Here is a 23,451-nt window from a genome sequence, read left to right as displayed (position 1 = left end):
CAGATATAGGTACACAGAGGTCACTAAAAAGAAAGAAAAATCAAAATAGCCAATGACTTTCATTATTTGTTTGTGAAAAATCACAACATATTTTGTTTTATCTTGGATCAATCTGTTGATGAATTAATTTCTTCCAAGTGAATCATTGGGGATGGAAATACTAATTATGTGAACAAACAGACAGCATCACAAAAGACCAGTGATGTCCATATATCTGTCATGTCTATTACTTGGGCTTTCTGTCTCCCTTGGAAAATGCCCGTGTGCCAAAACAGGCGGTTTTCCCCATAGTCTGCTAGTTGCTCTGAGTGGGAGGGAGGGGTGAGTAATTTCTTTCATGTGGATCATGCTTAATAAAGTCAAACAGCCTTGACTGAGCATTTCCAACTTCTCATCTTTGCTCATTCACCCCTGCCTACGATGGCCTTCTGACCTAATTTGATTCACTCTTCCTGCTATAATTAACCACAATAGGAGCAGTAGTGCAGCTTAGCAGTGAAGAGCAGGGACTCAAAATCTAGGTCTGTCCGGCTTTTTATCTTCCTCTTGGACAAGTAACATAACCTCTCTATGGTAATTTTCTTACCTGAAAAATGGCAATGATTGCACGTATCAAAGTGAGGATTAAATGAATTGCTTGATGTGACATGCATAGAATACTGCCTAGCACGTAACAGACACTCAGAGTGTTAGCTATGTTATTGCCAAAAATGTATCAGACACTGAGTAGTTTCCCTCAGGTTCTCTATGTCTTACCCATCTTTGTTAATTATCTATTGTTGGGAAGCAAATCACCCCAAGATTTAGAGGCTCAGATCAACAAACATTTATGATCTCAGAGTTTCTGTGGGTTAGGAATCTGGGACTATTTAGCTGGGTGGTTCCTCTTCCAAGATCACTCACATGATTATTGGCAGGACTCAGCCCTTCGCCACATGGGCCTCTCAGCAGGGCTGCCTCGCAGGGTGAGCAATCCAACAGAAAGAGAAGAATCATGTGCGCGTGCGCACATACACACACACGCACACACACACACACACACACACCCCAAGAACAGCAACAGTCTTCTTAAACCTAATTCTGGAACTGATATCTTACCACTTCTGCCACGTTCTATTCATTATAATCAAGTCACTAAATCTGTCCCACACTTATGGTAAGAGATTACACAAAGGCAGGGATCACTAGGGACGGCGTCCCATACCAATAACTGTGAATTGATTTGGAAAGTGTCCCTAAATTATTTGTGTATATATGTATACACAGAAATATTTAGGGACACTTTCTAAATCTATATCTATATCTATCTATATATATATAATTATAATTTTGTGTATATATACAAATTATTTTATATATAGATATATATCTATATATATATATATAGAGAGAGAATATTATTTTCACCAGTGAGAATGAGTGTTCTAACATCTACCTTCTTAGTAAATATACAGATACTAGTTTTGCCAATAAAAATGGATGTTAAATAACATCCAATATGCTAAGGCCTGATTGATGGAGGAGAGAAGCTAGCAGAGAGCCTAGCTTTTTCTATACAGTGCTAGATGACCACCCTGGAACGTATGCTGAAAAGTAGTTCAACTGGAGATACCACCTCAACAAATTGACATGGACAAAATATTATGCCACCTGCACTGAAGTTTTTAAAGTAAATTAGAGACTGCATAACACCTTCCTCTAAGATTTTCTGTAAGCACTACCCAAGTTCTACATCTATGAAAACCTCTTATTTTCAAAGAAATATGGCTATAAATAAAAGCATAAATAAAAGAAATAATAAAAAGGAAATGATAGGGGTGGCCAGTTAGCTCACTTGTTTAGAGCGTGGGGCTAATAACACCAAGGTTGTCAGTTCGATCCCCGCATGGGCCACTGTCAGCTGTGCCCTCCTTAAAACAAACCAGAACAAAACAAAACAAAACAAAACAATGGAACTTACATATTTTTCTAACTTACATGAGTCTCAACATGGAAAATCCAGACAAGTGGAATGTCTGTGTTGAATCCCACTGCTCAGCAGCTCAAAGCTGAGAAAGTATTTTGTTGACTTAATAAAGCTCTCTTTGGCAGTTCAAAAAACTGGGGTGGCATTGCTTCTTCACAGAGTTCTGAGGAGTTAATCCTCCATCCACTCTCAAACACAACTGAGAAAACGGGGTGGGGGCGGGGGGGAGAAGCGGGGATGCACATCCAAAATCAGTAAAATAGGAATAATACAAAAATAATCTTTAAATTAAAAAAATGAAGGTTTTAAGTAATTATAAGCAAAAAGATAAACATGTTTATATGTAAATATGTGTGAGTTATGATCAAACAATATGGTGAATGTTTAAATGTAAAGAAATGTATTATAGTGAAAGACACATTGCCATTAATCCCCCTCAAAATACTCCCCCTTGCTTTGAATACACTTATCCCATCATTCTTGCCTCTTTCTGAAGCAGTTCTGGAAGTCCTCTTTCGTGAGTATCTTTAGTTGTGCTGTTGTGGCTGCCTCGATGTCCTGAATTGATTCAAAATGTTTTCCTTTGATGCTCATTTTGACTTTGGGGAAGAGCCAGAAGTCGCACCGTGCCAGATCCGGTGAATAGGGTGGATGAGGACACACCGTAATGTTTTTATTTGACAGAAATTGCTGTACCAGGAGTTTGGACAGGCCGTACAAACTCAGAGACCGAAATCAACCACATAGGATGGTCTGAACATAAAAGTTCCTAACTAAAAGCAGGTCTTGGTCAGTAGTCACATCCTTGGCCTGTAGTTTCCTTGACAAAGGTCAATTTTTACCTTAAGTGAGGCTGTCTATTATCTTTTTTGCATCTAACATAACATACCCTTGGAATGTCCAAGTAATCCCTTTTTCCGGATCCCCCAGAGCACAACACCAGAGCAGGAAACTGCATTATCCCTCATTGTTGTTCTCGTCCCCTGATTACCATTGTTATGTGCTGTAGAATGCTAACTATTAACTATCCTGTACCCACCAATGTAAAAGAAGTGTATGTCTCTCCAGTTTACTTTTTATCCAATCCCAGAGATGCCCCCCCACCTTTGCTTTCTCCGATGCCCTTAAACTACCACCAATGGATTTCATGTAACCTCTGCCTTTGTTTCTAATGTATAAACTATATTGCAAAACTGCCATTTTCTGGAGGATTTTCTCAATCCATTGAGATTTTGCTTCCCAGCAATTGTCTTCAGTTTGGCTCAAATAAACTCTTACAAGCTTTCTCTTAGGCTGCATGTTTCTCGTCAACAATACACACCACCCGTTATCTGAAACCACACCAGAAGTTCTGGAAAAATCTGAAGTCATAAACTATGCAACCCACCTGTGGCTATTTAAACTTAAATAAAATTAAATATTTAGTTCCTCAGTCACACTAGTTCCACTGCCACCTGTGGCTAGCACTGGTTGTATTGCTGAAAGATGAGACTCCCAGGTTGGAAAACACTCAAACAGCTCCTGGGGAAGAGCAGAGAACACGCATCAGAAGCATTGCTGCTAATGATGCAACTAGACCAAAGCTGAAAGGATGTGTATTGTCTGACACGCATAAGGGCAAAAGGAAAGTACGACGCCGCCTGCACCACACATACAGTGGAATATGGGACATAAGAAGCATGAACCAAGGTCCTGGAAATTGTAAAACAAGAAATGGAAAGTCTAAATGTTGCAGTACTTGGTGTTAGCCCACTAAAACGGTTCTGGCAACTACAAAGTGTTCTCCTCTGGAAATGACGAGTCCCAGGAGTGAGCGGAGGGGGGGTGGGGGTGGGGGTGGGTGAGACTCAGGGTTGGGCCAGAGATCTGAATTTTCTTGCTGGTAGAGACTACCCTCAGGGGGCGGTTTGGGGGAAATACACTCTTACAGCTCTTCCTGCTGATGCAATCGGCCGGAGAGCCAGCATCTCCCTGCGAGAGGGCCAGTCTGCGTTCCTGCCGCCACGTGTAGCAGCCACCACCCCAGCCACTTCCCCAGACATTCCGGCAGCCTCCAACCCAAACACACAGAGGGCCAGGGGCACTTCGGGTTTGTCCTTCACTCAGCTCCAGCTATCCCCACAGCCGCCGGAACAATGAAGGTAACTGCTTATGGTTTTGACAGTATTTTACAAAACTGTGTGTATGCATTGAGCCTGGGACTCCTCATAGACACAGTTGGCAGAAAGGGGGACGGAGGCCATGGTTTGTGGCCACGCAAACGTTTGTAATATCGTCTCTGTCAATCATCACTGGAAGGGACCTTCCATTCTTTTCAGAGTTCTTTTTAGCCTCTGCTCACAGGATGTGCCTCATCAGGCTTTTTCACAGCTGCATTTGTGATTGGAAATAAAAGGCTGCTGGCAGCTCCTTCCCCTGCCTGTTAAGTAGTTTGGAAAGAAAGAAGAAGATTTTCTCGGTTTCTAAGATGCATAGGAGGTGGGGGACGTTAGAGAATATGTGTGGGGGTGTCCCTGGCTGTAGATGGGTTTTCTGCTGGGTGTAGGTAATAAGACAGCGGGGTGCAGAACTAGGTGAGGAGGCTAGCAGGGGGAGGTAAAAATGTCTCATTGCTATTAAAAGCAGACGTCTCCTCTTATTTGGTTTCTTGTGGAAATTACAGCTTCTAGGAATTACAAAATCATATAAACCTCAGGTCATTCTTTTATTAAACTGAGTGAGCAGACTAATGGCTTTTATTCTTATGCTAATCATGGATAACTAGCCTAGTTACCTATTACTTCTGAAGGTTTACGTTTAAGAATGAACCTAGAGTATTGTGTTTTCCTGGTCTTACACTTTGGAAAACTGCAATGACTTTGAAAACCAAAGAAGAGCTTTTTAAAAGGCAAGTGAAGGATGTGCAAATAGTCTTGCCATCTATTAGGTTGGTGCAAAAGTAATTGCAATTTTTGCAATTATTTTTATCCTTTTAAACCGCAATTACTTTTGCACTAATCTAATAACATCTTGGAAGAGATTCATCCCTGTATGCAATCAGAACTTTTAGGAGAAATACCGTGTTTCCCCGAAAATAAGACCTAGCTGGACAATCTACTCTAATGCGTCTTTTGGAGCAAAAATTAATATAAGACCCAGTATTATATTATATTACATTATATTACCTGGTCTTATATTATAGTAAAATAAGACTGGGTCTTATATTAGTTTTTGCTCCAAAAGACGCATTAGAGCTGATTGTCCAGCTAGGTCTTATTTTCGGGGAAACAGGGTAAGCCATGTTTCACAGTTTCAAAGGAGGGAGATGAAGTATGGTTCTCAACTGTGCTTATCCACAGTTTCACTTACAAGAAATAATAAGTATATGGTGCCTTTTTCATTAAAATGTCCACTAAGATTAAGCAGGAACTGAGTGAAAACACAGTTTTGTATTAAAAAAAGATCATGCAAATGTGTCACAGTGAAAAATTTAGCATCCTTTTTCTTTTATAGTTATATACTCTACTCCTGGTTTGCTGATGTCTGTTTAATTTCAGCTGGAAAATACAGTTTGATTGAGAGTAGTGTTAATGAGAAAAAGGAGAAAATGATGAGAATAAACAGTCTTGCTTTTCCAGCTTTTCCCAATCTTATGTTGAGCTATAGTTGATTATGCAGTTTTGTAAGTTCATGGGTGCTTTAACGTGAGTTCAAAAGGAATCCTGCCCCTTTTACAAAGAACTTTTATACACAAAAAAACTAGAAGATATTTTTAAGTTATCTCATTTCTGTTTTCCGATATTTTACTAAGATTTGGAGAGAAAGGATTGTATTCTAGGCATGACCTAAGGAGTAGGTGAGGTTTCTTTTTGTTTTTATTATTTAAAAAAAAAAAATCTGTCTACTTAACCTTTTACCTAATTACTGCTATCATGGTCATTTAAAAAAAATGTTATTTGCACATGACACTATGATAAGCTCTGTCCTCGGCAAATTTTCAAGACATGGTCTTGCCTGGGAGATTAAATTTTAAGATAGACACTTGCAGAATAGGCAACTGAGTAAGAAAAACAGTACATACATTGAATAATATGTGTCCTTGAATATTGTATATATTGTATACAAATGGTAAGCACATATTATGTTTTACTAAATTAAGGTGGAGCTTTTAAAAAGACACGTATCCTAAAGGGACAGAAACAAGAGAAATCATCGTCAGGGATAAATGAAGAAAGTGAGAGGGCTTAGACCGGCTATAAGGGTAGAGGACTGCTTGTACATTTGCAGGATGCAAGACATGAGCCCTGGCAGGGAAAGGGGGTTTATATTTCAGACACAGAATGTGGCTCCTCAGGTAAGGCTCAGAGATGCATAGCTAGTTAATCAGGCTACTGGTGGAACATGTGGTGAGAAAAAAGGAAACAGGGAGGGAAAAAAGGACAAGAATTTAATTTGGGGCAGTATTTCATTAATGAGTTTCTGTAATGAATAACTTTATTTGATTTTAGAAGAGAGAAAGGAAGGAGAGTTAAGAAAATTTTCCACTTGTAAGCAAGAATTTTTCTTGCCTGTCAGCTCATTGAAACTGAGGTCTAATTATTTGAAATGGGTTTAAAACCTTATGAAAGGAAGTTGAAAGCAGTCATTTGATTATTACAGATGTTGATGCTAAGGATTAAAACCAAGTTATAGTTTCCTTCAGTAGCTATGTATCTCCCAATTGTTTTCATAATTTTAGATTTTGTCTCTTAGTTCAGTCCAGGACTTTTGGTTCTATGGGGGAGGAAGAAGAATTGTGCCCCTACCCCTCTAGGCTCTTGGCTGAGATTCCTCTTTTATAAAACACATTAACATGAGAAAAACAAACAAATTTAATAACATGTAGGCCTCCTGTGTACATGGGAGACACCCAGGAACACTGAGGTTTAGACCCTGAAGTGGTGTTAGCCACCACCTTAAATATCTTCAGCTAAAGAAAAAAAAATTATTTCGGGGGCACAATTATGGGAGGTTATCAGGCAAAGCACAGAAACAAGGGTAAAGTTGGTATTCAGATTTAAGAAGGAGCCTTCTCCATTGGTAAGAGTTTCTAGAGATTTAGTTATCCTCTTCCTGGCACCCAGAGGAAGATACTCTTAAACAAGGAGATTTCCCTTATAAATGTAAATTTCCCTCAGGAAAAGGCAACTTCTACTCTCTTTTCAGAGATTCTTCTGTGTTTGCAGCCACTCAAGTAATTAGCCCAAGATAATCCTTATGCCAAAGAGACATATTTTGGGGGTGCCATATGCTGCTCCCCTTCAATTCCTATTTCTAATACCAAGATACAGACCAGGGAAGTGAACAGCTGGATGGTAGTGTTATTAACCTGAGAGGTCTGGGTTTATGAGTAAACTATTTTTGTGCATAAATGAAGGCTTGTTTCTAAACCATGGCCAGCTTGAGTGTTTGGATCGGTTATATCTTTTGGGGTTTCAGTTTGTCTGCTTCTTTGAATGGCCTCTTTATGGATGTAGGAAGACAGAAAAGGGAAGAGCTTTCTTTATTTCCCTTTGAGCTTAGCAACCACAGTTCCTCTAAATGACAGATACCATCCTGGGGAAACCTAGTGGAATGTTCAGCCTTATGCCCAAGGGGATTTGGTTACCATATCAGAGTGAGAATCTGGAACCTGTCACGATAGACATTGTAATCCCAGGCATCCTCTGCTTTCTATGTGATACTATCATTCTTTCTGAGCACAGGAGGAAACTGACTGGTCTGCTCTCTTTACTGTTGTAAACGTGAGCACTCTTTGTGCTGTAACTTTATCCCTTAACAGCTGTCCAAATGTGCTAAATATTTAACATAACATATGGTAGACATTCTTACTGATGGGCTTCCCTGATCCTCCAGCCCATTTGGCAAGACGAGTCAGTGCCCATCGACTAAGACCACTGAAATTGGATTCTATATAAATCAACTGAGATATACATGAGAGGTGCAACTCGGATTTTTAAAATGTTTCTAAATTAAGGATTTGGGATGCTCTGATTCATAAACATAACTTTGCAAATATTTGCAAACATTTTTTGATCATAAAATCTAATCTGTGATTCACAATGTCAGTGGTGAATACAAAGCCAAAGCAGAATTGATTTTTTTCTATCAGGTTCAAGTGCTACTTGCACCTATGCTTCTAAGTAGCCTTCTCAAATTCACAAGCTGATACCACTACCTCTAGGAATTGAATGTTTATATCCTTAAAATAACTTAGAAATTAGATCACCTTATTAATACAGCATAGCACATCACATAAGCATTTCTCTATTGTTACCTAGGCCATGCCTTTTTTTGTGTGTGGGAAAAGCTATTTTGCAAAACATTTTACTTTTGTTCAATGATTAATGAGACAAAGAAAATCTTAAAGAGATAATCATGCTCCAAAAATATAGAAAAAAATGTCAAAAAGAAAGTAAAAGTGAAAGACAAGTTAAAAAAAAAAAAAAGTGGGGGAAATTACAACAAGCAATAATCCGGAGAAGTCATAATGAAAAATACACGCTTCTTTGTGATTGAAAAATTGTGAAATACTTGTAAAATTAGCTAGTTTCATTAACAATAATTCTATATTTCATCTAAAAAGAACAAATTTTTTAGATCTGAATATTTGATCAATTGCATTTACAGTCTATCCCCTAGTCTGAGAAATGTTTTTACTATTTAAAAAAGAAAAAATTTTTTTATTGGGGAATATTGGGGAACAGTGTATTTCTCCAGGGCCCAGTAGCTCCAAGTTGTTGTCCTTCAATCTAGTTGTGGAGGGCGCAGCTCAGCTCCAAGTCCACTCACCATTTTCACTCTTTAGTTGCAGAGGGCACAGCCCACCATCCCATGCGGGAATTGAACCGGCAACCTTGTTGTTAAGAGCTCGCGCTCTAACCAACTGAGCCATCAGGCTTAGCTGGTTATTTGCCGTAGGGAGCCCTAAGAAGCCTAGGACATAATTAGAGAGTTCAAATTATGTCTGACTCCTTATGAATCCAGACAGAAGGAGCACCTGTTGGGATGTTCTAGGCCAAACATTCCAGAGATGTCTCTTACATGACCAATAAAGATCTCAACACAGTTTGGGCATGAGGCCAAGGATGGATTTGCACAGGATCACTTAGCAGTTGTTAGCATTCCACCACTATATAGAGGGCGCCAAAAAAATGTACACACATTTTAAGATAACATCTCTTAAAATGTGTGTACATTTTTTGGCACCCCCGGTATTAAGGGTGATTTTGCCATGTACATTTTATTTCCTTTTTACAGGTTAAGATTCAAACTTATATTATTTTGATTTTAGTGCTACATGTTAGTTCACAAATCTGAAACCACAATAAATGTTTCTCTGAACTGTGAAGATAAACGGAAGAGTAATAATGTCTACATGAGGAAGCATAATGCATTAGTCAGGAATTCCATGGTTTCCAATGTCAGTGAACGTTCTGTATACTTGCAAGGTTAGCGCTGATGTTTGTAGGGAAAAGACATCCAGGCTTGAGGAAAGACTTCTTTGCTTTACCAAGATAATGATGCTTTATATTTTTAAATGTCATACAAATTACATAATGTTGAACTGTAACCTTAAAACATTCACATGAGGGGGCGGCCGGTTAGCTCAGTTGGTTAGAGGGTGTGCTCTTAATAACAAGGTTGCCAGTTCGATCCCCACATGGACCACTGTGAGCTGCACCCTCCGCAACTGGATTGAAACAACTGCTTGACTTGAAGCTGATGGGTCCTGGAAAAACACACTTAAAATAAATAAAAGTTTAAAAAAACAAAACAAAAAACATTCATATGAGGAAAGCATTGCAGCTATCATTATTAGCCCCATTTTGTAGATGAGGAAAATGAAGATCAAAAAACTTACTAGGATTGCTTCAGATCACAAATAGCAGAGCATAATGAGAAACTGGATATTGGTGCTTTACACTATTAGTCCAGTTAAATCAAATACCAATTTCCAGACTTCCTAGATACGGATTAATTGACTTTGTTTTAACACTTGTTTTTGAACAGGAGATACATTTTTTCCATATCTGGATTTGTTTGGAGTCAAAGCTTTAATTGACTCCCAGACGACAGAGGGTTATAAAAACACAACGAAGAGTAAATATTTATATGTTTTATTGCCTATTGCCAAACTCATCTTAGATAGGTGCTATTTTCTCATTGATTCTTTTTTTATAGAATGTCAGTGGTGAAACTGTATATAGACTGTAAATGGACTGTCAGCATACATTGTAAGCATTTCTGGGAAAGTTCATAGAAAAAGATGCTACATAGCAAAATGAACTGAACACCACGAAAATCACAAGAAACAAGCCTGGCAATGCCAGTCTGCTAAATCACTACTGTTTTCAGACTTAGACAATATATAAAGGGAAACAGCCCCTGTCACATCCCAAGGAACTAACTTAGAATATAGAACCAAAGTCATGTGTCTGGCAATGTTAACCAATTCCAATACTGTTTAACATGGTTTTCTTTTGTTGCAAACAATGCCGTTTTTAAGCAAACTAATTAATGCATACACTGACAAACAAATCCAACAAAAGAGGCACTCAGAGGCAGCGTTCATTGAATACTGGAATTTTGAAAGAAAAAAATCTATTAGGTCATTTTAGGCATTTACTTCTGCCAAAGAAGGATTGTTCTTTTGAGTTTATTTTTCTAGCTTTCAGATCTATTCCATTTGAATACCTTAAGGACCAAGACTTCTCAAGTCTTCTGTGTACAGTTCTGCTACCTACTATGTTCAGGGTTTAAAGGTTTCCTGATAATTAACTTACTTCCCTTTTCTTTGGTTATATACATCAACAATTTATGCTTGGCTACACTGATAGTTTGCCACAAGTCTTTATGCTTATTTTTTAAATATCACATAACATTATGTATGTTTTCATTACTTGTTTATAAAGCACAATGTTGTTAACTAAACTGGGATTTTTTTTAGTAGCATTAGAGCAAATATTCTATTACTAATGTCAGTAATTCAGTGAATATGTACAAGATATAGGATTGTACGCATAATGTATTCACATTAGTAAGGTTGGTAACATAATGTATTCACATTAATAAGGTTTATGCTCCTTTAATAATTTCATGTTTATCTCTTACATTAACATTGTGTTTGCTGGTCAACCAGGCACATTCTTTCCTCTTGATCAATGTTCTAGAACATTATTTACAGTAGCCCATCAGTCTACCATTTGATGTAAAAGGACAACACTTTGAAAATGGGAATGAGGAGTCATTTGCAACCACATAAATTTAACTATATAGTTTGAGATAGATTTAATAGCTCAACATCATTGTTAATGCTTAGTCTAGTTAGAAGTGCTTTGTATTTATTTGTAGATGTGTGAAATAATATATGAACAATTGTATTTATTGCAGCATTTTTGCAATAACAAAAGATTGGAAATCACATATTCATCAGGTATAAAAGAATGAGGTAGAAAAAAACTGGTGGAGGGAAGAAGGAATAAGCTCTCTATATAGATAAGAGAAAAAGTTCAATGAAACTTTTCACTGTATACATTTACATATTGTTTGATTTTTAACACCTTGAGTTTATTAGATTCAAAATTGAAATAAAAAAAAGAAATGGAAATGCCTTATGATGAAATTAACTTGACTCTAGAGCCATTATCAGAAAAATCTCTAAGGCGGCCAGTTGGCTCAGTTGGTTAGAGTGCAGTGCCCATAACACCCAGGTCGCCTGTTCGATTCCCACATGGGCCAGTGAGCAGCACCCTCCACAACTAGATTGAAAAGAACGACTTGACTTGGAGCTGAGCTGCATCCCCCACAATTAGACTGAAAACAACAACTTGACTTGGAGCTGATGGGTCCTGGAAAAACAGACTGTTCCCCAATATTCCCCAATAAAAATTTTTTTAAAAATCTGAAATACTGGGTAATTCAGTGTAATTTAGTTAAGACCAAGGATCTATATCTTGACAACATTTCTAGACTATTGTATTTAATTATAACTAACTGAAAATGATCTATTAAGAAAGCAGGTTAAACACAATGTATTCACCAAACTTTAGAGTAGCTATTAAGAGTATACAAACTCTTCTCTAAACCTAACCTTTCTATATTACAATACTGACCAGCAAACTGACTGATTCAAGTTTCATTTAATTACGTAGCTCATACAAAGACTATTAGGCTTTATACTAAGTAAAAGGGAAATGGAAATAATTGAAGCATTATTCTTACTGTTGAGAAATAACTCTATTCAGGGAGAGAAATATATAAAAATCAAACACAATCAAGTAAAAAAAATGTTCTATAACAGAATTCTGTACAAGGTACAGTGGTACATGAAAAAGATTAGTCAGAGAAATCAGGGAAGGCTTTACAATGGAGGTGATGTTTTGAGCAGAGCCATGAGAGAAGGTCAGAGGAACAAGGAAGGAAGAGCATTTTAGGTACATACATGGTCTACTTTCACCCAAGCCCGGACTTCTGGACCTAGATTCCATCTCTCATTCTCCTTCCGTAGAAGGCCATGAGGAAAAGCATGCCTCGCCTTCCTTCCAGACCACGGGTGAACACAGAGGCCTGAGTATTCAACATCCTCCGGGGAATCAACTATTGGAACTCACAACACGAGCACCCCGCAACCAGTTAAATTCACCATGTCAAAATCTTTTCACAGTGCTTCCATCACCTTCACTCTCCTCTGGTACTCTGTGGTTTCTCTCCTGACTGAACCCTCACTAGAACCTCCCACGCAAATCTGTCCACAACAGCCTTTGCAACTCAGTATTATTAGCACATCCCCTTTCATCTTCCCTAAATGTTTCCTGCTCCTCCTGCCCTTGGGTGAAGTCGTTTCCCTGCCATCTTCTTGAGTGGAGGTCGCTCATTTTCTCCACTCTCGCCTCGCAGAGCTGGAGCGGGGCTGGAGTCCTTTACGCTGCTTACTGTGACATGTGCGTCAGGCTCCTATAAAACCCCTCTTCGCTACTTAGACCATCAGTCTGTGCTGCTTCTCTTCTTTGTAACTATTGTTGAAAAACATCCTGGTTACTGCTCTCATTATCCTCCGATGATTTTAGCACTTGGTTCGTGATTCTCTCTTTTTCGTCCCAAGTAGTGTTTTCACATATTATTTCCAGGTACATGGATGTCCCATGCCCTTTCTGGCATCGCAATGCCTTTAATTTCTCATCTCCATTAACTTGCTGTATTCCTCATATGCCACCCATACCTATGGCCATATCCCGAACTTTTGAATGACACTAAATTACACCAAGTCCCATGGGTTATTTTTGGTTCAAGACCTACCTTACATTGGTCCAGTTCTCCATTTTAGCAGCCATGTTCCCAGTTCAAGCCACTATCGTCTCCACTGGTTATGTACATTTCTACTTTTGCTCACCTCTCGCTCCCTGCATCCCCAACCCCTAATCTGTTCTCCACAGAGCAGAGTGGTCACATCAGTCGTCTGCTTAACAGAACTCCTCCACCCTTTACTGTTATGCTTTGAATAAAGCCTAAAATTCTTACCATGCTCTAGAAGTTCCAAAGGGAACTGGTCCCTCTCACCTTTGCAGCCTTACTTGGTTGCCGCTGTTTCCACTTCCCCTCATCCCCAAAAAGTTGTTTCAGGGTCTTTGCATTTGATGATCCCTCTGTCCAGAGGTCTTCTTCCTAAGTCCTCATCTAGCTGGCTCTTTATCTCCCTGTCAGCCTCAGATTTAGTGTTGCTATCGCAGAGTGGCCTTCACGACTCCAGGACTCCAAGCCCTTCAGAGTGCTAATTGCAATTTGCAGTTATTTATTGGTGTGGTTATCAGTGTGGTTTTGGGACTGATGTCTGACTCTCCCACTAGATTGCACGTTTCTTGAGGGCAGAGAGCATATCTACCCTACTTCCCCGAAAATAAGACATAGACGGACAATCAGCTGTATTGTGTCTTTTGGAGCAAAATTAATATAAGACCCAGTATTATTATATCATATATTATATTAATGATATTATATTATATTATATTGTTATATTATATTATATTATATAAGACCCGGTCCCATATTATAGTAAAATAAGACCAGGTCTTATATTAATTTTTGCTCCAAAAGACACATTACAGCTGATTGTTCAGTTAGGTCTTATTTTCAGGGAAACACAGTAGTTTCTACTTCTGCAACCACATATAGACCAGTGCCTGGCCCATTATATGTGGTTGGTGACTGTGGTATGGCCTTCCAAATGGCTGCCCCAAAGACATCCATGTCCTAATCTCCAGAAACGTACTGTAAAGGAGAGTTCGCAGATGTGATTAAGTTAGGGATTTTGAGATGGTTAGATTGTCCTCGATTATCTGGGTAGGCTCAATGTAATCACAAGGGCCTTCACCAGAGGAAGGCAGGACCATCACAGGGAAGATGTGACAATGGAAGCAGACTGGAGGGAGGGAGGAAGGAAACAAGGGTGGGAGAGATTGACACAGAGAGATTGATCTGAAGATGCTACACTGCTTGCCTTGAAGATGGAGGAAGGGGCCATGGGCCAAGTGGTACAGGTGGCTACTAGAAGGCAAGGAAACAGATTCTCACCTTAGAAGCTCCAGAAGGAATGCAGCCCTGCTGACACCTTGACTTAGGACTTATGGCCTCCAAAACTATAATACATTTCTGTTGTTCTAAGCCATGAAATTTGTGATACTCTGTTACAGCAACCATAGATTTTGGTACCTGGAAATGGGGTGCTGCTGTAACAAATACCTAAAAATGTGGAAGTGGCTTTGAATTGGGCACTGGGCAGGGGATGGAAGAATTTTAAAGAGCCTGATAGGTAAAGCTTAGCTTCCCTTGAACAGACTGTTGGTAAAAATATGGAAGTTAAAGATGTGCTGTTAGTGCAGACTCGAAAGGAAATGAGACACACAGTAGAGAAAATGTATAGATTTTTCCAGAATATCTAAATAGTAATAAATGGTTGGTAAAAATATGGATGTTAAAGCACTGCTGATTAGGGCTCAGAAAGAACTGAGGAATATGTTTACGGAAACCAGAGGAAAGGGGATCCTTGTTATATAGTAGAAGGAAGCTTAGTGGTATTGTGTGTTACAGCTAGAGTTTCCAGCCGGAAATTCCTGCCCATTCTCAGGAATTTTTTTCGCTTTCCCATTCCCGAATCCCGAGATATAAACTGTTTTCTGTTCTCCACGATGAATCGTTTCTACAAAGTGAAGGCCGATACTACCAACCACCTAGATTCAAGGAGCCCAGTTTCCCGATTTCCCATCCAACTTTTCTTGGGATTCGGGAACGGAAAAGTGAAAAACAATCCCGAGAACGGGTGGGAATTCCCACCCGGAAACCCTAGTTACAGTTATGTGGAAAGCAGAACTTGTGAGTAGTGAACTTGGGTATTTAGCTGAAATTTCCCAGTAAAATATGAATGATGCAGACTGGTTTCTTCTTCCTAATTCTAGTAAAATGCAAGAGAAAAGAGATAAATTGAGGGAAGAACTGTTATGCAAAAAGGAACCTGGACTTGATGATTTGGGAAATTATCAGACTCTCTAGATTATAAAAGATGCTGAAATTAGGGGATTCACCATTAGAAAGCATGATCTGGTGGGAAACCTAAGGTTGAGCTACTTATGGTGTGAGACAGGAAGCTGTTTTGGGATGCAAGGAAGAGGTGATGGTACTTGGACTAGCGGAGTGGTAGTGGTTTGGAGCCTATAAACAGAAACATGGCTCCATTTCTGTAGAGCTCTCTATGTCCTGGTTACCTGGAGCTATCTGACCAGCTAAATCTTCTCTGGAATGTTCTGCCTTCTTGTCCCTTGGGAACCGATCATCTTTTTCTGCATATGTGCACTCTGGATTCCTCTCGGGACTAAAGATACAGTGAGGAGTGGTCTGTAGCTTCCTGCTCTTCCTGACACCACTCCATCAGTCAGTCTTCTGAATATCTTTCAGGAAACTCGCTGGATCCACTTGGTCCATGGAACAATCACCATCACACTCATTTCGCCTTGGTGACAGACCAGAGGGTGGGGCCATCATGTCTTCCAGTCACTAGGTAGTGGACAAGTGCTAATACAACAGTAACATACTTAGAGAGAGAGAGAGAATTAGAATGTTACAGAGCTACAAAATGGCATGAAGCCTGTAAAGACAGAAATATCTTGATCAAGAAATTGTAAAACTAGAAGAACCAGATCAGCTGGCGCCAAAGGTAGACAAAACTGAGATATGTAGTAAGTGGTACAACTAATTGAAAAGGAGAGGACAAATAGCCAGCCCTTCTTTTCATTCCCTTCATGATGATTAACACAGATTACCATAATGCATTTATTGAACAAATATTTGAAGAGTACTCACTGTGTAAGCAGCAGTGACTGCTTAAGATCTTTGGGCTACAAGAATGAAGAGTAGGTAAAGTTACTGCTCCCATGTCACTCACAGGGAAATGCCATGTAACACAGTCATGAGCACAAACTGGGACCAGACTGCAGGGGTGTGAATCCCAGCTCTGCTCTCGAGTAACCTCCGACAAGTTACTTCACATGCCTCAATTTTCTTATTTATAAATTGGTGGCACTAAAAATACCTACCTCATAGGGATGCTGTGAGGATTAAATAAAATAATGAATGCAAAGCAATTATAACAATGTCCAAATAAGTTTTACATAAATATTAACTGATGTTACAATTTACTTTTATATACAGTCATGTGCTTCATAAAAATGTTTTCGTCAATGACAGACTGTAGGACTGGTCAGCCAAGAACCCAGAAGGGTAGAGGGAAAATTTGGTGTGTTGTAGGCTCTATATTGGGGGTCCCTGAAAAATGTATACAGTGGATACTTTGGTCAACGTTGCTCAAGCAGTAGTTTGCCGTAATCAAAAGTGTCTGGGCGCTGATGGTAACCACTTTGAGCACCTCTTGTAATTGCAGAAGTCAAACATGACTTGCATTCATCTTTTGTCTGTGGTATATATGGCATATTACAATTTTAAAACAGTTTTCCTTTCTTAAAATGTGTATCCATTTTTTGGCACCCTCTGTATACCATCTAGATTTGTGTAAGAGCATGCTATGGTGATTGCAGAACGATGAAATTGCCTAATGGTGCCTTTCTCAGAACATATCCCTGTCATTAAGTGGTGCCTGGCTGTGGTAACAAAACTATTTCAATTAGTGATGCAATAGGAATACGACAAATAATCTGACAATTAAGTTAGTGAACTCATCCTAGAAAAAGTGCTACATACCTCATTGCTGAATATCACTATGGTCACTTTTGAAGTGTTCCCCTTGGGAAGCTATGCACCAATGCCATTGCCTAGTCCACCCTTGAAAGCCATTTTGGAACTCTTTCTGGAATGGTCATCAGAGCTGTTGTTATATTATGCTTAATGTCCTGAATGTCATCAAAATGTCTTCCTTTCAATATTTCCTTGATCTTCCAGTAAAGAAAGAAGTCACTGGGGGTCAGATCAGGTGAGTACGGAAGGTGTTCCAATACAGTTATTTGTTTATTGGCTAAAAACTCCCTGACAGACAGTGCTTTGTGGGCTGGTGCATTGTCGTGATGCAAGACCCATGAATTGTTGGCGAAAAGTTCAGGTCGTCTAACTTTTTCACACAGCCTTTTCAGCACTTCCAAATGGTAAACTTGGTTAATTGTTTGTCCAGTTGGTATAAATTCATAATGAATAATCCCTCTGATATCAAAAAAGGTTAGCAACATCATTTTGACTCTTGATTTGGACTGACAAAACTTCTTTGGTCATGGAGAATTGGCTGACTTCCATTGTGCACTTTGACACTGTTTCAGGATCATATTGGTACACACATGTTTCATCACCAGTGATAACATGGCCCAAAACATCATCTTGCCTCTCCAAAAGGTCTTCGCAAACTTTGACTCTCCTTTGCTTTTGTTCATCAGTGAGCTCCTTCGGGACCATTTTTGCACACACCTTTCTCATGCCAAGATTTTCAGTTAAGATTTTCTTAATTGTTTATCTATCTATGTTTACTTGGTCTGCTATGCTTCTCACAGTCAGCCAATGATTTTGACACAATTCGATGAATTTTTGCAATGTTTTCATTGGTTCTGCTTGTTACTGTCCACCCTGACCTCTCTTCATCAGTGACGTGTTCTCTCCCCTCAGAAAAATGTTTTAAACCATTTGTACATGGCCATTTTCTTCATGGCATTATCTCCATAAACTTGGACTAACATGGCCCTGATTTCACTTCCACTCTTGCCAAGTTTAACAAGAAACTTAGTGTTTGTTCATTGCTCTAATTCAAGCTCAGACATTCTCGTCATGACACACAAAAACACACAACAATAATGAATGCCACTCAGCAAGACACCGCCACAGGTTGACACGAGCACAGCTGTGAGACACTGATATACCAAGGTTATGAAACCTTACCGAGCTGTTTGTACAGTGCTGCCAATGTAAGCATACAGTGGCAAGTTCGCGAACTTAATTGTCAGACCTCATAAAATGATATAAAATGAAATATGTTATAGTGGCAGAATTGAGGTGAAACTGGTACTAATTCATAGCGGCTGGTCTGGGAAAGCTCCACAGAGAAGGTGAACTTTGAGCTAAGACCTGAGTACCACCAAGAATACTAAAACATAAAAGCCACAGGGCCATTAGGAAGTAGTGCTCCATGCACAGGAAGCAGAAAATGAGACTTCCTGGGGTTTAGTGAGTGAAGGGAAAAGTTACAGGAGACAGGCCACATCCTAAAATCTTTGAATCATGCTAAGGAGTCTGGATTTTATTCGAAGTGCAGTGGAATGTCCCTGGGGGATTTGGAGCAGCAGATGGAACTACATTTTTAAAAGTCAATGTTGAGTCAAGTAGTATTCAATGGTTATTTTTTTCCTTACATAGCATTTTGTTTTTCTTAGTTAATTGTTGCATTATTTTCCTCTATTTGCTTACTTTACTATGTATTGATTATGAATTCTTCCCAACTATCTGATAGCCTCTCAATATAATTTTGTATAGGTCAAATGTATCTATTTATATTTATGTGTTGGTTCCTTTTTTTCCCCCTCCAGTCTCTCTAAGCCAGCTGCACAATTGTCTTTCTAAGACTTCTGTTTGTCACCCATTGTCCTTTCTCTGTGTTAAGTCTCCAGATTTCTGAGTCTTGCGGCTTCCTCTTGCTTCGTTTACTTCCTCATTTGTGTAGAGCATTTCCTACAACAGTTGCCAACAGAGTGCACGAGAGGTAAATATTTTGAATCCTTGCATGCCTGAAAATACTTTTCTACTATCACACTAGGTTGATATTTGATTGTGAATAGTCTTCTAGGTTAGGAATGATTTTTCATCAGAATTTTAAAGGAATTGCTTTATTGTTTTCTAGTTTCCTGTGTCACTAATGAGAAGTCCAGGGGAACTCTTATTTCAGATCCTTTTTATATGGGACCCATTTGTTGTTCTTGATTGAAGCATTCAGAATCTCTCTTTATTGCTAGTGTTTGGAAACTTTATGGTGACATGAATCCTTAGTCAATCATCCTAGGAAATTTTCTGGTCTTATATCTTTGATAATTTCTTCCTTTTTTGTTTCCCTGTTCCTCTTCCCCCTCTTCCCCCGCCCTTAAACCCTTATTAGTTTGATCTTAGACCTCCTTGATTGATCCTCTAATTTTTAAGTTTTTCTCTCCTAGTGTTGTATTTTTCTGGGTCTGGGAAAGGCTTTACCAATGTTATATTCCAACCCTTTCCTTTAATTTAAAATGTTAGTCTTCATAGTTCTAAGAATATTTAAAAGTCTCAATTTTTAAAATGACATATTCTAGTTTCATACATGAAACTAATTATAATTAAAACCTAGCTTTCTGAGGACATTAATTATAATTAAAACTGTATCATTCTGCTCTCTGAATTCTCCTTCCCCCACACCTTTGTTTGTTTGTTTGTTTTTTGGGGGGATGGTGCATTTCATGTAGGAGGTTTTCCTCAAATATCTGGTGACCTGTGTTAATCCACTTATATTTAAGAATGAGCCTACAAGAAGCCTATAAGAAGCTCTGTGCACACACTTTGCACCTTCTCTTGTTGTCTCACTGTTATATGCCCACATGGAAGTGACTAGGCCATTTCATCAAAGCACTCCTAAATGTTATTAACTCTATGTCTTTTCTTAGGGTGTTATGTAGTTTTTGCAGAAAGAATCATCCAGTATGCATAGGACTTCCTGCCAGTGTTCTGCAGGCCCACCAGTTAGGAGACTAGATATTTCATAATTTAGTGTATGGATCCTCACTTAATCACCCTGAAAACTGTGTTTAGATTCTCTCAAGCCTGGATCTTTTTGTGGCTCAGTTTTCCAGCGAATAAACCTCCCATGTCTTGGTGGTGCTGGGTGGGCATGGAGACCCACTTACACAAACCTAGATTGTAATAGCCTACTACAAACCTAGGCTTTGTGGTATAACCTATTGCTCTGTAGGGGAGGAAGAATAATTTTCCCTCTACCCTTCTAGGTTCTTGGCTGACACATCAATGTAATAAAAGAGAGAGTAACAGGAGAAAGACAAAGAGAAGTTTAATAAGATGTGTACCTCTTATATACATGAGAGACCCAGGACAACTGAGTAACTCACCAAAATGGCTGAAGCCACTATCTTTAAATATCACCTTCACCTAAAGACAAAAGATGTTGGGGCTGGGAGGAGTCTGTTATAAGAGGTTCTGAGGAAAAGCACAATCAACTAGGGTTTACTTCTGCATTGATAAGCCTTTCTAAAGATAAGGTCATCCCTTTCTTTCTGGTAGGGAAGGGAGACACCCTTACAAATGGAGATTTCACTTACCAATGTAATTCTAAAAAGGATAACTTCTACTTGGTTTTCTGAGCTTCCCCCTGATGCTTTCACTAAAATGTCTGTGTGTTTGTGTGTCTGTTTCATCACCTAACAAATGTGAAATAATTTTGGAGGGTTGTTTCTAGTGGTCAAAATTTACATATTGAATCCTAACTCCCAAATGTGATGGTATTAGGAGGTCGGGCCTTTGGGAGGTGAATAATCTCTTACGAGTGGGATCAGTGCTTTATAAAAGAGACTCCAGGGAAATTCCTTGCCTATCCCACCAGTTGAGGACACAAGAAGTCTGCAACCCAAAAGAGGGATCTCACCTGGCCATGTTGGCAGCATGATCCTGGACTTCCAGCCTCCAGAACTGTGAGAAATAAATGTTTGTTGTCTATAAGCTGCCTAGTCAGTGGTATTTTGTTACAGCAGCCTGAATGAACTAGAACACTTTATGCTTTCCTTTGATGAGCACCTGGCAGTCTGTAGAACGAGCATGCGTTACGTATACTAACAGCAGAAAGTGACGGAAGTGAGGAAGAGGCAGAGAGTTAGGATTTAGAGAGGAACTTTACAGCTCATCAAATTGTGACTAATGGATGCTATTAAAACAAAATGGACCAAGGGTACATCATAAATCTTCACCCTCTACAGCTATTTTTGTTTTTACAAACTTTGTCCTTTGGCTGCCTTGAGGTAGAGGAAATGTTGCTCAATGTCTTGTTACTACGAGGACCTCCAAGGTATGTGGTAGCTCTTATGATCATGAGGGCAAACCACTGAGAACACACACCAACTTGTACGTAACATGCCTCAACACCACAAGTACTGTACTGCATATGAAAGCTGACTTTCAAGAAAAGTCACACTAAGTCAAGGCAGAATTCCAGGGCAATCCTGGCTCTTGGCTCTGTGGCTCCAGATTTAGGACAGTCCATATTGAAAGGCATTCATCCTTGGGAACTGCCCATTAATACTTGCATATTTAAGATATGATGGGGGAGAACGGGGGTTTTAGAGTGAAAATTAATTATATTTCTGCTCTGTGATCAAGTCAGTGATCATTTCCGTGGACTGCAGAATTTCTACCCTGCATTTGTCTGCTCCTCTTTTCTAGGTTAGACCCCAGAATACTGGCATAGACTCCCTCTTCTGGCTCTTCCTGCTTCAACTCATTCTCTACATCGTTGGGAGAATGATATCACATATAGCTTTTTGAATCAAGTGCCTTAAAAATGTTTCTCCTTGCCCATAGAATAAATTATTGGCATACAAGTTACTTAATAATCCTCATACTACCTCACCAAATTATTTCTCATTAGTCTCCTTTATATTATATTTTCCCCAACTTCCTATTTCTAAACCTTACTTACTTTTTGCTGCTACCTGCATTGAGGTTGTTTGATAATGAATTGCATTTTAGATTCATTGTAGGATATTTTTATTTGATCAGAAATAATGACCAAGTAGGGCATTATTCTGATGGTTTGCAGTAGCTGGAATCAGTCTGGCATAAAACATGTAAACAAAACACACACACATATGCTCATTCTTTTAAAATCATCTTTTTCTATAGCAGAAGATAGACTGGTAGGGAGAGATGTACTTCTTTACTGTTGAACCTATTTTTATATAATAGGTGACTGCATATTGTAAAGTCATACTATCTACTTTTATTTTGTAAACTAATTACACTCAAAAGCACACAATGAATTTACTATTTAAAAGCCATTTTTGGCAAAACTTTTATATATTAGAAATCCTACGATATATCTGTTTTGTACATTGAGACCGACATATATTGGGCAAAAAAAATGGGGAAAAAAAATGATGCTACCATCATTTGTGAGGAAGAGCTTCCACACCAGTTTTTAAAAGTAGGGAAATAAATTAACCAGACTTTTTGAGGAAGCAAGTTGTAACTTACTTGACACTTGCACCAAATCCAAATGTTGAAGAGACCCCAGTAGAAAATGACTTTTTCTGTATGTTGCTCCAGAAATCTGAGAAAAGGCTTAAAAGCCAGTGGACCTCTTACTATAAGGGTAGATGTGCTGGCCATATGGGGTGATCAGTTTGCCAAGAGGATTTATAGAGCATCTAAGGTCAAATCACCACTTCTCAGCCAGGCAGCAGGGCTCTAAGGAAGCCGTGTCACAAGGTTAGGTTTACAGAGAGGTGAAGTCTCTGTGGAGCCTTTCTTCTTTCTAAATTCATAAATAATTCAAGCTTCACAGATGCCAAATTTTCTCAAAAGACCTTCAGATTTAATATGAACCTTCACCGTACTAATTATAACTAACATAGATTGAGAGCTTACTGGGTCGAACACAGGCTTTATGTGAGTTATCTCATTTAGTCTTCATGGAAACTCTATTATTAATAGCATTTCACAAGTGGAGAAATTGAGACACAGAGAGATTATGTAACTAGACCAAGCTTGCAAAGCTATCAAATCTGACGATGTCACTCCAGAGGCATGTGCTTCACCACTGCATTATAAGGTCTGCCTATAAGTGGGATAACCTTGTTAGAATAAAGAAACGACTGAAATATTCTGTTCAGTAGTTTGCAAAATGCTCTAACTTACATATTTCCTTTTTCCCTCTATAGGGAAGTTAGCTGAGATTCAGAGAT

The 23,451-nt window shown here is 38.9% G+C and overlaps 1 long non-coding RNA gene across 1 annotated transcript; it reads right to left on the bottom strand.

Annotated features, from left to right (window-relative positions):
- Window positions 1-3,860: 3,860 nt before the first annotated feature.
- On the bottom strand, window positions 3,861-21,417 carry LOC117028501 (uncharacterized). Its single transcript, XR_004424131.1, has 3 exons — window positions 21,408-21,417; window positions 8,868-8,870; window positions 3,861-4,114 (listed from the first exon to the last, which is right to left on the bottom strand). It is a non-coding gene; the product is annotated as an uncharacterized LOC117028501 (long non-coding RNA).
- Between the last annotated feature and the right edge of the window lie 2,034 nt (window positions 21,418-23,451).

Source organism: Rhinolophus ferrumequinum, chromosome 10 (genome assembly GCF_004115265.2).
Source record: "Rhinolophus ferrumequinum isolate MPI-CBG mRhiFer1 chromosome 10, mRhiFer1_v1.p, whole genome shotgun sequence".
Taxonomy (NCBI): Eukaryota; Metazoa; Chordata; class Mammalia; order Chiroptera; family Rhinolophidae; genus Rhinolophus; species Rhinolophus ferrumequinum.
The sequence above is the reverse complement of the archived record's forward strand: the minus strand, read 5'-3'. Positions and strand labels throughout refer to the sequence as shown.